The following is a 15,132-nucleotide window of genomic DNA, read 5'->3' as shown; positions in this document are numbered from 1 at the left end:
AAATGAAAAATCTTTTTGAAAGAATGAAAACCATGGCTCTTGTTTTTAATCATCTGAAGGCTGTGCCCCCAACCCAAATATTCTGCACCTACTAAAAGAACTCTTTAAAAGATTTTTGCTTTCACGCGAGCTGCAGGATGCTCGTCTGCATTCCTTGCATTTTGCACCCAAAAGAGGATAATGGTATATAGACTCTCTTTCAGATAAATTGTGAAGCTAGAATCAATCACAATTGTTAGTATTTTAGTCAAAAATTCTACTTAAACATACACACACAAGGGATGCAAAATACTGTAGTAGTAGTAGTAGTAGTAGTAGTAATAGTAGTAGTAGTAGTAATAATAATAATAATAATAATAATAATAATAATAATAATAACAACTAAATAAACAATTGACCTGGCATAGCTGGATGAATGTAAACCAATAAGTCTATTTTTCCACAATCATTTTATATACAACAAAAGTAAAAAGTAGTGTCTCTTTTTCTTTTTCTTTCTCTCTCTCTCCAATGAGTGAAAATAAATTAATATTTGATGGCATGGTAGAACTGGATTTATCTGAAGGCCTAAGAAGCAAAGCTTAGCTTGGGATAATCAGTATCAATCAGGAGGCTTGTTTACATAGAGTTATTATTTCTATGTAGGAAGTTCGCTGTGAATTGGTATAAGTCAGGGAATAATAGTGGCAATGGTCTTATCAAATCTTTTGTGGAGTTGGCAAGTGTCATTTCTCCCTCTCTCATTTATTCACTATTCTGTTTATTCTAATGGGGGGGGGGATTCAGCTGAACAACTCAACACCTCCTTTGCTCCTTAGGTTAAGCAGAACTGAATGACCACTTCCATGAAGGTAAAGGGCAAAAATGTGCAGCGCTGAAAAAGTCCTTTGAAGGGACTGGATCCGCAGCTCATTTGCATCAGCAGATAAAAAATGCCTGGCTGCTGCTGACTATCCTCCAAGTGCTTCATCAACATGAGCTTCACTGTAATGAAAGAGAGGTTTCACTATAGGGAATATACTATGAGGTGTAAAATGGGGCTGAGCATTTGCAACATTGCTGCAAGTGTTTTCACTTAAGGTAGCAGCAACAGGAGGGGGGGAGAGTAGTTACCTTCGCCTGTAAAGCAGTGGCATTTGACTCTGAAATCAAACCATTTGGCAGCCATTTGAGGGTTTCTGTCTTTCTTCACTTTGTATATTTTAATTCCTGTCCATTCCTACTGACCCACAAACCCAACCACAGGGCTCCACACATACGCCTTTTGAAGAACCAGCTTTCCTTCGCTTCTTTTCCTTCTCGCGGCACTGCTGCCAAGGACAAGGGGATGAGGCATGGTTCCATGGCAGCAGAGGACACGTTTTGCATGCCAAAGGTTCCAGGTTCGATCCATGGCGTTTCCAGGTAGCGCTGAGAAGGGCAGCCTGAAACCCTGGGCAGCCATTACTAGCGTGTGGAGATAATTCAGACCATGAATCGATGGTCTGAATTGGTATACTGCAGCATCCTATGATAATTTGCGTGTGTGAGAGAGGCCAGCAGACAGACAGGCCTGGTGCATGTGTATGGCACTGACCGAGGAAATGCTATCATAAGGTCACTGTCACGAATCCACTATCCATTTTCGTCTCTTGTATGCGTACTGACTAGTGCTCTGTCCTACGGTTCTGCCACCAGAAGGGAAGACCACATTGGCTCAATAGACAGCAAGCCTGAGGAGCGACTGCTCATGAATGACACAATTAGTCCTCTCCTCAAAGCCCCCCTCCACTCTCCCTGGGGCTCTAGCCCTCTGCTCCCATTGACCCTCTGAGCTGATGCCATCTCTTACTACAACTGCTTTTAGACAGCAGAATTTCCGGCTTTGAACTTTCAGCCCAAATGACGAGAGATGTGTTTTCCTGCAGCCAAAGAATGCCAGTGGCTCAACCTCTTGGTTTCAAAAAAAAAAATATGCCAACATGAACTGACATCCTGAGAGAAACAGAATACCGCATACAGCAGAATGTGAGATTCTGAGTCAGCAAGAGCGCACACATTTGATATGATGAAGTCTTTCCTATTAAGATGTGCATGCATATATATATATATATATATATATATATATATATATATGGAAGGACAAACTGATGGTCAACTTATAGACTGTACTCCTTTCTCATTTTTAAGGGGAGGAAGGAAACTGCTTTGATTTTCACAGATTTCTGTTCTGGAATATACGATCAATGAAATTCTAGAAATCAGTGAAATCCTAAATTTGATTGCAATGTACACAGATGCTGTTGCTTAGTACGATACTTTGAATTCAATATACATTACAAGTGACCCTTCACCTGGTGACCTGGTGTGGCTTCTGTTATCTGAACCTTCAAATTATGTAGGGCTTGATTGTGAGCTCTGTTTTTCACAGATGGAAAGCAAAGAGCGCCTTTTCTCAATTCCATGGCCTGTATCATAAACCGGACTTAGTTCTCTTCTAGCGAGGTCCCAGGCTGCAGCGCACACCTTGCTGATCTATAATCTGTCCTCTCCTGCACTTCACCATCATCTCAAACACTCAAATATGCTATACTGGGAAATTATGTGTAGTGTAGCAAATGCATGGCGTTTAGTTTACAAAAACCCCGTGGAGAGGATTAGGTGCCCACAAGGTGCAACACATTTTTTTTTTCCAAAACCATGTCGACTATACAACCTTAAGGCATCCCAGTCCTTAGCCCTAAACATTAGCTTGCTTAGATGTGCAATCCAGAAATGTTTAGAATGGCTCAAATAGAAACGTCGATGGACTTGTCTGCAAAGTAATCGCCTTAGATAGTGTAGACTAAACTGCTTTCCCATATGGCTAAAGTGGATTGATTTGGGGGAAAGGGAATGATTTAAATAGCAGATACAGCTAAAAGTTGAACAACATTTTTACTTTGGTAAAAGAAATCAATTGCTTTAAGAAGCGCAGAATTATCTGGTGCGGTTTCTCAATCAAAGCTGCCGATGGTGAAGACTGGAGAATGAGAAATTTGAAAGGAAAAAAAATCATTCTGCAAAGTTTGAAACTGTATGTTCTTTTTACAGAACTCAGTTATTGTCTCTCTTCCACGGTCCATAAATATTATATTCCATATGTAACTAAAAAAATGTTTTGAAGGGGGAAATATGTGATAGTGAAAGTGTCCTTACTGCACTGGGTTTAGGTATAATAGTTTAAGGAGCGTAAGACAATGAAAGCGGTACACGCAAGTTGTTAAATGTCGACAGAACATTATATTGTACAGATCCACTTTAAGTCACCTTACTGTACTTCTGAGAAGTACAAAAGGTGGTGGTGGTGGTGGGGGAGATATACAACATTAACATTTTTCCAATGGCAATGTTTTCAGTACTTGTAAGATAGATGACACATTCCTGTCCAATACTCCATCTTTTTAAAATGTTGTGAAGGAATTTAGAAGTACAAGTAATAGTTATTTCTAGCATCAATTACTTCTTTTCTGCTTCATTTAAATTAAGGCATTATGTTAAAAAAATTATAATTAAGGACCAAATTAAGGACCCATCTTTAGTTAAAGGAAGGAAGGGAAACTACTGTGTAGCATCATGGGCACATGGGGACCAATCTGGCAAGGTATTAAGAAGCTGCTGTGAGGTGCTTAGCATTCTCACTCCTACATAATATAGAAAGTACAAAGTGTCCTGATGACGAAAAGGAGTTGCTATCTTATTGCTTTGTTGGCGTTAGAAATCTTTTTTGAGGGGGGAGGGTGGGAGCCATCCTATACAAATGCATCTAAAGGTTACTCCGTATGAATAAACTATTTGGGTAAGCAATATACAAAAGGCAAAGCCATGCCAGCATATTCTCCATACAAGCCAGTGCTTCAAAGAATCACTAGAAAAAAAGAGCACACCAGCGAAATCAAAACTTGCACATTTATTCCTACCGTAGTTTCACCCCAGATTTTCTTAGTTATATCAAGGTATAGAACCTCCAATCAGAACACTGAATCAAATCACCCACAAAACATACTCAGAAAAAAATCACTCAAGGCTTTTGTAACAGAGCACAATTAAGTTATCCATCACCTGACACTTTCGTGCATTTGGAAAGTGTGCTGCAAAAAAAAAGCACCAATAGCAATATCCAACCATCTGAAATATACGAAATTTAATTTTGAGCTGATCATTAAAATAAATCCCCAATGGTGACAGAGAGGCCTTCTTTCAATTTTGAACTGCAGTTCAAAGTTTTGTATTAGATTATTGCTTTGAATGTGTGGTCTGCAATCTCCATTGTCAGCAATCTGTGAAGCACATGGGCTTACGAGCAACATTTTAAAAAGTTCAAGTTCTTCCAATAGTTGGACTCAAATGGCAACTTTTATATTTGCCAGAGATGAGCTTTGGAAGGAAAAGCAGGTGAAATGGGTAATGACAAGGGCATTGCAGGGTTGTAAACTATGAAATACATGGTAGCAGATTAAGCAAAAGAAATGATAATCAAAGACACATACAAATGCAACTAGATCCATTTCAAAAGTGGTCAGACCTGTCAAGGCAATGGAAACAAGACCAAACAATGTGCTCCATTTTTAATCTAACAGTTCATTCCACGTGGCCCTCCGCTAACCTAGCAGACAACATTAACTTGGAAGAAATTACAGGCTCTCAAATGGATGCATACAGACTTCCATCCTTTGTACGTGTATATTCAAATGCAGGCTACAAACCTACAGCTTTGGAGGCATGCATTTGTGGGAAGATTAGGGGAGGAATGATAAAAGTCAAATATGCGGCATTTCATACTTGATGTACTAGAAAGTAATATCCAATAGCCTGTTCACAATTCTTCTTCCAATACTCAAACTACCTTCCATCTATTTTATTTGAATTCTAAGCCTGCTCAATCCTTCCTTATCCATGCTCTGGACTCAAACGACACCTAATCTGTCCTCAGATGGAGATGGGAAAGGTATCCTCAAGATTTGAGACCTACCGCCAAATCTTAAACGTGTTCACTCAGAAGTGAGCCCCATGTAGTTTAAAAGGGAGTTATTCAGTTGCTTTTCAAGTAAGCCTCACTGACTTTCGTGGGGCTAATTTCTGAGCAAACGTTGCCAGAAATGGGTTGTTAGGGAACTTACGAGTTCCCTATATATGTTAGAAGGGTTCTGTCTGACCAAGGAGGCCGCCTTAGGCCGTAATCCTACACGCACTTACCTGGAAGTAAGCCCCACTGAAAACACTGGGATTTATTCCTGAATAGACATGTGCAGGATCAAACTGTTCACAAGCACTTTCCCTAACTGAAGACCTTTCTGTTTCCACGGGGAGCACCATCAAGTGATCTCATAAAATCTCCAAGTAACCAGGCAGATGAGAGGCATGGCATCAGCCTGCCAGTTCATGAAAACAAATGCCAACTTTCCCCCTTCCATGCTCCTCCAAGCGTGTCAGGAGAGGTCCAAGTCTCTCTCTCTCTCTCTCTCTCCCCCCGCCCTCCCTTACCCAGCGAGACCCATCTCCTAACAAAGCGCCATAAATTCATCAACAGTCGTTGTGCTGAGGATCAACAGAGGGGGAGAGGGAGAGAGAAACTTGCACCTGTCTTTCTTGACACAACACACCTGTCTGGCACTGCCCATGCGCACTTGGAGCGAAGCGCCCCTTGGACAATTTCAAGAGCTTTGCCAAAGCGGAGGCAAAGAAAGAGAAGCGCACCAGCAGCCTCTCCCGCCGCCGCCAGCCCGCCCTTGTTAGAAGAGGCCACCGGGGGCTGTTACAACCGCTTGCGAGCCAAAACTGCTGCTCGGTCGCTGCTTTGCAACTGGGGACTCGCTTCGCTCCCCCCGTCCCCGTCTCCAGATCTCCAGACAACCCCCTCGCCCCCTCCACCTGCCGGGCATTATTTCTTCTTAAGACACGGCCTCCCATGCTGGAGGGCACTTTTCTTTGCAACTCTTTGCCTCTTTCCCCTTTATTTGCGCACGCTGAAACTTAAGCACCCAGACATACACGTGTACCCCCCTACGCGCGCGCACACACCCCCTACCCAGGCACACACTTGCACAGTCGTCCGACAGGCACCGTTTGTAGCCAGATCTTCGCTACCACGGCAGGGGGGAAGGGGGTGCGGTAGGGGTAGAGGAGCTTTGCCATATTGAGTTTGTGCGCCAAGTGAAGCTAATCCCACCAACTAGCTAAGAATAAATAAAAAAACGAGGAAGGGAAAAGTGTCCCGTTACGGGGGCAAAGATTTCTCCTCCTTCCGCACCCCCACCTCTCCAAATCGCGCGCGCGCACCCCCCCCAAAAAAAAACCCCAGTCCGCCGCGATCCGCGAGTTTGGAAGCACTTCGGCTCAAGTGCTGCGGAGCGACGCCTCTAGAGGAAGCCGGCCGGGAGTGGAGAGAGGAAGAGCGAAAGCGCGCTCCGGAGAGGCGAGATTCTTCCTCGAGAATGAAGCGTTCTTTCGAAAAGAAAAGTCACACGCGCGCAGGGCAAAGGCAAGCCGATCAACTTGCAGCACCGAGAGAGAGAAAGGGAGAAAAGAAACCAAGCAAGGCAAGAACTCTTGAGCAGACACGGAGGAGATCGCAACCGTGCCGCTGATCGTTTCTGGATCTCCTCCCCATCAAACTTCCCACCACCCATTAAGCCCTTTCATAGATTTCCTCGGAACTAACTTAAAACGCCCATCCGGGAGCTCCAGGGAAAAGTGAGTCTGACTGCAACCTAGCCCTAAAAACCTGACCCCTGGGTTTTTGGTTTGTTTGTTTTTTTAAAGCAACCTTCCAGCTCATCCTTTCCCGTCCACCAGCCCGTCCTTCTCAGTCCTCCCTCCCCCGCAAAAAAGAAGTATTCAAACACCCATACATTTCCCCCCCACCCCACCCCTCCTGCTCAAATCCTCTCTCCGCGTATTTATAAATACAGCAGGTGGGGGTGGGAGATATGAGAAGTCAGGGGCATGCAAATGATAAGCAAATCGAAGGAGACAAAAAGAAAGGCAGCGATTAATAAACAAGACAAAGAAGAAAGACCAGACCAGGAGTTGGAGAGAGAGAAAGGGGTGGCGGGGCGATGGGGGGGGGGGAGTGGAAGAAGGAAGCAAGCCAGCCTCAGGAAAGACACTCATACAAAGCCGAATCATTCCCCACTCCCAACCTTTTTTTTTAAAAAAAAAAAAAACCTTTATACGAAACATCGATAAAAAAAGTCGAGAGGAGAAAGAACGGAAGAGAGACAATCAGGAAAGGGGGGGGGGGGAAGAGACATTTCCAACATCAAACCTTATCCTTTCCAACTGGGCAAACTATTGCGATGACTGTACTGAAGCTTTTAGAGTTTGGGGCATAGCAAAAGCAAAAAAAACAAACCCCGTTATCAGTGTGGTTTTATTAGTCTCTAACGTCATTAACCTCATACTGGGGGTTTTTTGGGGGGAGGTTCCCCTAAGGATAAATAAATAAATAACCGCACTCCACCCCCTGCCCCCAACAACTTGATCCAGCATTTGGAGCAAGCCCGTGCCAGCGTCGAAGAAGACCATCTCTCTTACCCGCCACCCCCCCCCCCAATTTAAAAAGAGAGAAAAGAAGTGAAGGGAGACAGATACTTACTCAGTTGCAAAGGCGATGAAACTGAGCCCCCCCCCTCCTCTCTCTCTCTCTCTCTCTCTCTTTTCCCCCTGCCGGTTAGATAGAAGGAGAGAAAGAGAGAGAGAGAGACGGAGAGCGAGCGAGTGAGCGAGCAAGAAGGGAACGCGCACACGCTCCGCACAAATACACAGCCTTGCTATCTTGCCGCTGATGAATATTGTAATTGGCCCAGGGAGGGTGAGAGTGAGCGTGCCAGGGTGTATGTAGATGCGTGTGAGTGTGCGTGTGTGAAAGAGAGCGAGAGAATGAGCGAGGGTGCAGGAGAGAAAGAGAGAGAGAGAGAAAGCAAGAGGGAGAACAGAGAGAGAGGGAGGGAGGAGGAGCACCCTGCTCTTCTGCGCCGCTCTCCTCTCCCAGCCTGCAATTGTCTCTTATTTCTGCAGGCAGCAGAGCAGCCTCGCTCAGCTGAGGGCTCCGCACCACAACAAGATTTACTTTAAGACACAGCTGAAGGAAACAGGAAGACTACACGTCACGCTTTGAGTGACGTGCGCCAGGCCCAGCGCCCAATCGGGAGGCTCCTTCGGATTCAAGGGGGATAGCGAGCGGAGAACTTGGGAGGAAAGAGAGCGAGACGTGGGGGGGGGGATGCTGGGGGGGAGGAGGAGGAGGAGGAGGAGGAACAGGATGGGATCGGTCTCCCCCACTTGCTGCCCCCACCTCGCCGTCCCCTTTCTCCACCCCTTGGCCCCCATCGTCGCTGATGGGAAGGAGACTTTCGTCCCAAATTTGGAGGAGGGCGCATGGGACGAGCCGTCTGTGCCCGGCGCGGAGTTCAGCCTTGCCGGGTGCGGAGATCAGTTACTGAACGTAACTGGCTTTGGTTGTTCAGTTTAGTTTGGGGTATGGCTACAACATTGCAGAGAGGAACGTGGAAAGGTGCGCCTGACTCAAAAGGAAGAGGTGGGTGGGAGGAAATAAATATCCACGCGCGTTTCTATAGCTGGTGGTCAGAGATAACCGGGGTGTGTAGGGAGTGCAATCGGTGTAGCCCCGCACCCGACGCTAGTCCTCGGAGTCCCACGCAGGGTTGTAGGGCATTCCCACGTAAGAGTGCTCAGGATTGCGGACTAATTACAATTAAACCATCCATCCGCGCACAGAAAGCAGGTGCGCGCGTAAAGACGCGCTCGCGTAGCGGAAAGGGGGCATGTCAACGTGTGGCGAGGATACCACCCCCCCCCCCAAGAAACTTTACAGCCTCGTTAAGATTTCAAGTTGGTGGGGCTTTCGTCGCCTTTTGAGCAACTCTGTGGTAGGTGGACAGCCCGATGCAAAAACAGCTAAGGCGAAATCGTTAAAAGTAAAGCTTTCCTTCCACTGCCAGTACTTCGGTTTAGTTGGTGGTGGGTTGGACTGTGTGTGATTGCTTAGGCACGGGGAGAGAGGGAGGGGGTGGTGGCATTGGATAAGCTGCACTGAACGAAGCCAAGGTGCCCTCATTCCATCCATTCCAGGCAATCACGGTTGTCAATGGCCAGGAAATGGTTCTCGGTCTTTGACAGACTCTTAAAACTATAGAAGTAGGGGCATCAAAAGGTCAGTTTTAATCACGGTATATATAAACTCTCTCTCTCTCTCTCTCTCTCACACACACACACACACACACACACACACACAGCCCTTTAGATCTAGACAAAAACCAGTGTCAGCAACCTATGCACTGCGTAAAAACTCAGAAGGCGCAAGTGACTAACTTAAAACAATTGGACAACCCTCCCTTTTTCCCACTTTTGCAAACCTCTTCAAAGCCTTCAATACGAATTCACTTTCTCCTGATTTAAAGAAGTTCATCGATGTTTCTCTCTCTCTCCCGCTCCCAGGAGTGATACAACAAAATAAGTGGAAAGGGAAGTCGCGTTGGAGCCTTGAAGTAAACCTGGCGGTTGCTCCTAACCTGTCTTGTAGCTATACAATCTTCTGTTGGTCGTGAAGAGGCTCCTTAGTGCAGACGCAACAAAAAGCGTTCACCCAAAGTTCGGATCAGCCTCACTGTATCCATGATGTGTAGGTCATGAACTCAAGAGCTTTAAATTAAATCCTGCTTTAAGTCACTGGAAGGTGGGGTGGGGTGGAGACCACTAACTCTTTCCAATAACTCTGGAACACAATCAGATCACCGAGTTTGTTTGAAAACTCCTATCGGTAGTTCAGATTTACGATCTGTATGTCCACCGCGAACTCAAACCACACTTTTCTTGATAGTTTATTCAACTCATTCAGCTCCCTCTTCCAAAGGTTGCCTTATTGTTGTTGCTACTACCATTAATACTAAAGGTATGTCTATTCCTGGTACCACAAGGAAAGCAAAAAAATTAACTTTATCGGGATATTAAAAAATAAATAAATCAGAGCAGGCAAGTTAAACCGCTTTGAGAAAAGACGGCGCGCTGCTTATCTTATACGCGGGAAAATAATAAAATCCCACCCCTGCCTTTCTTTCGGACAGGTATCTGTGCAAAATATTTTAAACACATAATTTTAAAATCCTAATCTTGTCTGCATTAGTTACGGCAACCGGGAAAAAAACCCCATGCCGATGCACAGGTAATCTTTTTTTTAAAACACACACACAGAGAACACGCAGGAATCTGGCGCGCCCACAGATCCGAGTCTGCTTGAATGGATCGCAGCCTGCGAGGATTTTGGCGCTCTCTTTCTGGTCGCTTTCTAACTTTTAATTCTGGGATTTCTTTAGGGCGCATGGGGTTTATTCTGCATATATGCTCTCTCGTGCACGTGCAACATTCCCTTCTCCATCCCTTCCTCTCTCTCATTCCAACTCCAGAAAAACTGGAAAACTGCTGTGGATAAGAGACGGGTTCCCAAAGAAAACAGCGGGGGAACAATTCAAAACAGCAGCAACACCCCCAAAACTTATTAGAAACTCGAATCTGAGAACACATTTTTTTAAAAAAAGAAATAAACAAGGAGAGAACACGAGCGAAGGAAAAAGGACAGAGAGCAACTGCGTGACGGGGAAAGAAGGGAGAGATTGTGTTGTTCTACATCTCTCGCTTGAGAAAACTGTAGAGCCGGGTTTGGGGGGGGGGGTGCAATAGTCGTTCTTGAAGGCAACCCTCTCGGGGAGGAGGACTGGCTGGGTCGTGGCCCCATCGCCCGGGGTCCCCTGCACTTAATTCGGGAGGGAAGCGAAATTTGGAGGCGGGGGTGAGCGAGAAAGAAAAACTCTCCCTTAGAAACGGTCCACGCCCCCTTCCTTCCTTCCTACTGCGGACTTCTGGGCTGTAGTCCACTGGGGCGGGGGGGCTATCATTTCGCGGCCCTTCATCCAGGGGGCTAACCCCCCTCTTTCCCCAAGATTTCACACAACAACCTCGATCTGGGACGCAGGGGTTGCAGCTGGAGTGAAACCCGGAAAGTGTCCTCCTCCCCACCTCCCCCCCCCAAAGCCCTTTGCATCTACTTGTTCAAATCTCTCTCTCTCTCTCTCTCTCTCTCTCTCTCTCTCTCTCTCTCTCTCTCTCTCCCCTTCTCCCTGGAGAAAAACTCCTGAATATCTGATGCGACTCTCCCATCTGTTTCCTAATCTGTTAGGTGAGGCAGAAGAGTCAGGAGGCGAGGGGGAGAAAACCCTCTCGGTTGCGGAAGGAGAAGCAAAGGCGCCCTTTTTTTCTTTCCATCGAGGCGTCTCCCGCGCGCCCCTCCCGTCTCCTTATCTTCTGCAGAAAAGAGGAAACTACCGTTTTTAGTGCCTCTTGGAGAGCCTGTCATAACCATAAAACTGCGGTGGGAAAAACAGGCCCGAGTCCTTGAACTCCGAGCAGCCAGTTCTTCTCAGGGCAACTTCTGCTTCTCCGCTTTAAAATAAATAAATAAATGAAATGAAATTCCCTTACCTTCGGCTCTCGAGTTCTTCCTGGACTTGTGGCTCCAGGTAATGGAGACCCCATGAGCGCCTCGCCGGTTTTATAACTTGCGACGGCTTCGAGGTGCTCCCTTTGTCTCCCCTCGCCACCCCCACCCCCGATGGTTTATTTTTTTTTTTAAGATATCCTATTTGTAAAACAACATAAAAGTCAGCGCCAACTCCCGCGGCTGCTTGATGGCCTTTGTGTCAAACTGAGAAGCGATCAGTCCTGCTTTAACGCGCAGCCTGTCAGAGTTTATTTTCCTTTCCCCCTCTTTTTCTCTCCCTCCACCCCCGCCTCAAACTCGACGGTTGCCCCACCGAGGACCGGCTCGGGGCATCCCTCGCCCCCTCGGCGGAATTATGGAGACCACGCGGCGAAGCGATGCAAAAGCGGCAGCTGCGAGGAGGAATTCCCTGACGGGAACCCGGCTGCTTTGCTGTGACCCCTCTGAAGTGCGCTGTTTGTTTAACCGACGGCTCCAGTCTAAACAGAAATAAAACGAGCGCTTCTCCCGAGCCAAGTTCGGCTCCTCCGCGCTGCGCGCCGCGCACCAAAAGTTTGCCCTGCTTCTCCTCGGACCCCCCCTCCCCTCCCCACCCCCAAACTCCTGTCGTTTCCCCACCGAATAAAACCACAATAACTTACAATAGCCGGTAAATAAGATACCCACGCGCGCGCACTTAAAAAACAGCAACATAAATCCGTGCAAATTCTCCACTTGTCTTCCGGACGCAGTTGCCCACTTCTCATTCCTATGGGACAAAATTGCAACATTTCTACTTCTGTAGCAATTGTTCCTTTTTAAACAACAGGGGAAAAGATATCCCCCCACCCCACAGTCATCGTTCTGGGCATTATCTGGTCCCCAGTAATAATTATCCCATGATCCTTCAACAAACTTAAGTTTATTAGTACTGCCCATTTTACAGATGGGGAAAACTGAGAAAGAATGAGTTGTCCAAGGTCATGCTGGAGTGACCACCTCTCCCACTCAGTCCCATGGCAGGGGATGATTGATTGACATTCAACAGGTGCGGCTTTTTTCTATCTTTGCTAGGAAATTCTTTACTTTGGGCTGGATTTGTTGGATTTCTGCCTGCTGTGTAGTTTTTAAAGGTGCAGGAGCTGTGCTGGGTGGGGAGAGGAAGGAGGGCTGGTTAAGGGATGAATGGCAAAGAACATCCTTGGTTGAAGTGCAGTTTGAACCTAGGTCTTGTCCCCCTGCCACACATTGCCCTTTGGGTGGGGTCGTGTATGTGGAAGGAGAAAAATATTTATGAGCATGACAATGCAACAGCAATTCACAATTGACTGGTACCCGAGATATCGCCAGTACTGGCTTCGCCTCAGGCAACCAAACTTTCCAAAAATCAAGACATTAACAGATGGTGGCAACCACATGGAGAGATGATGTTGCTGAGAAAGAATCTAGTCATTTCACTCAAGCCGATAAAGAGTGAATCCCAGAAGGACACCGTGTATTCTGAAGAGTTCTGCACTTGGCCCATCTTTATCCATCTCCCTTCTGCTCCTGTTTCATCAGCTTCGTGATCTTTTTCTTTTTGGAGAAATTCAATTTTTTTTTTGGGGGGGGGGGAGAAGCTTCCTGAGAGGGATGATGGCCCGCCAAGTGTTTGTGTGGCATTAAGGACACTCAATGATCTCGGTTTATTTTACCAAAAGAAAAGGTCTATCTACATACAGAAAAAGCAATGCCTTTTTAAAAAAGAAAAAAATGGATCTTCTGTGGAAAAGGCCAGGAAATGAATAGATACTATTTCTAATATGGTAATATTGCCTGGGAACTGGGACAGAAGTGCTGCATCCTAAGGATTTTTTTTTTAAAAAAAACCACCCCTCAAATCTATGATTTGCAAACTTTTGCATTCAATGTCATTTGTTAAAAAACGCTTGAACCTGATCTGCATCTAGTTCATTATTCCATCTGATTGTGAACCTCAGAGTGCATATCTGGAAAAGCTTTTGGAATTGGAATAATAAAGCTGAACTTGATTTCTCTATTGAAATTATTTCTCATGTTTCATTATCACCTGGAATAAGGAAGAATAAAAAAAGACTTCCTAAAAGGAAAACTACCTGTAGAGGAACTTTAAATGATGCTTACCTTGGAAGTTGTTAAAAGTTCACAATTTTACTGTACTGTATATGAAAGGCACTAAGCTGACTAGATATTGGTACTGCCCAGCAGGCTAACACATAATCTAGTAGAGATTTTACCAATAGCATTTTACCTGTAAACCAATTTTGCTGTTGTGATTTCCCCCAAAGAATCCAAGAAACTAGATTTTTGTAAAGGTGCGAAGAAATTTCTCGTTGGGATTGCTGCTAACCCCTTTTCAGAACTACGGTTTGCCATGAGCCTTTTGGTAGGTGCAGAAAGAATGACTATTACACTAATTTTAGGCTTTGCTTTGGATATACAGCTTAGAGAGAACATTGCAAATAGCTCGCTCTCTGTTGGTACCTGAGACCAGCTTTCGCTTTCTAATGTTCTGTGAATGAATTACTTCAGTTTTCTTTTCTGCCTAGTGAAGAGTCCCACGCGGACATGTGTGGCATGGGGGTGGTCACACACCATTTGCACTCTCAAAGAGGGGTTGGTGAGAGAAAGAGAGAAAGATGTGGTCTGGGGAGAGCAGGTGTGGTTGGGGAGGCAGTGCAGGTTGAGGAGAGTTCTGATAGAGAAGTATGGGGGGTAATCTTTGGCCCTTTGGCTCTTTGGCTTCTCTATGACAATTATAAGGAACATAGGAAGCTTCCACATGTCAAGTCAGACTGCCCATCTAGTAAATACCTGGAGACAGCTATCCAGGGTCTCAGGCAGAGGTCTTTCACATCCTCTGGTACCCTGATCCTTTTAACTGGAGATGCTAAAGACTGAGCCTACATTCTGTAGTGGGGGGGGGGATGTGCTCTAGCACTGAGTTTCCCTAAAAGCTACTAGACATGATGACTATGTCCTACCTCCACTGTCAGAGACCCTATGCCTCTGAATGAATACCCATTGCTGGAAATCATGTAGGCTGAGTGCTGTTGCACTGGCCACTGTGAGAACAGAAGGCTGGAGTAGATGGGCCATTGGCCTAACCCAGCACAGCTTGTCTTGTGTTCCTGTGTATGGTCCCTATAGGACAGCCTTTCTCAACCTGTGGGTCCCCAGATGTTGTTGAACTACAACTCCCATCACCCCTAGCTAGCGAGGCCAGAGCTCAGGGATGATAGGAGTTGTAGTCCAACAACATCTGGGGACCCACAGGTTGAGAACCGCTGCTATAGGAGAATGGGCCCATCTGGGAATTGAACCAAAAGTGGAATGACTGGATAGCTCAGTTGGTTGGAGCATAGGGCTGGTAATGCCAAGGTTGCAGGTTCGATCCCCATATGGGGCAACTGCATATTCCTGCATTTCAGGGGGCTGGACTAGATGATCCTTGGGGTCCCTTCCAACTCCACAATTCTATGATTCTATGAACTAGCAAGTCTGAAACAGAAAAAAACTTTGAAATAGGGAGGACTGCAACGTTTTAGCTTTGCTTGACTGAAGAGGGGTTCCCGTCTACCACCGATGGTCAGTCTGGATCA

At 46.0% G+C, this 15,132-nt stretch overlaps 1 protein-coding gene and 1 long non-coding RNA gene across 4 annotated transcripts in view; both read right to left on the bottom strand.

Moving 5' to 3' along the window:
- Positions 1 to 8,064, bottom strand: part of PROX1 (prospero homeobox 1) — a 76,853-nt gene extending 68,789 nt beyond the window's left edge. Inside the window, exon 1 of one of the 2 annotated variants that reach the window (XM_082217507.1) lies at positions 7,616 to 8,064. The gene's annotated coding sequence lies outside the window, so the exon portion shown is untranslated. The remainder of the gene's footprint in view (positions 1 to 7,615) is intronic. The other variant, XM_082217508.1, reaches the window with a different exon arrangement.
- The window catches only part of LOC309529784, a 760,251-nt gene that overhangs the window by 345,728 nt on the left and 399,391 nt on the right, over positions 1 to 15,132 (bottom strand). The gene's annotated exons all lie outside the window — the stretch shown is intronic.

The sequence above is a fragment of the Podarcis vaucheri genome (genome assembly GCF_965113315.1).
Source record: "Podarcis vaucheri genome assembly, chromosome: 3".
Classification (NCBI taxonomy): domain Eukaryota; kingdom Metazoa; phylum Chordata; class Lepidosauria; order Squamata; family Lacertidae; genus Podarcis; species Podarcis vaucheri.
The sequence above is the reverse complement of the archived record's forward strand: the minus strand, read 5'-3'. Positions and strand labels throughout refer to the sequence as shown.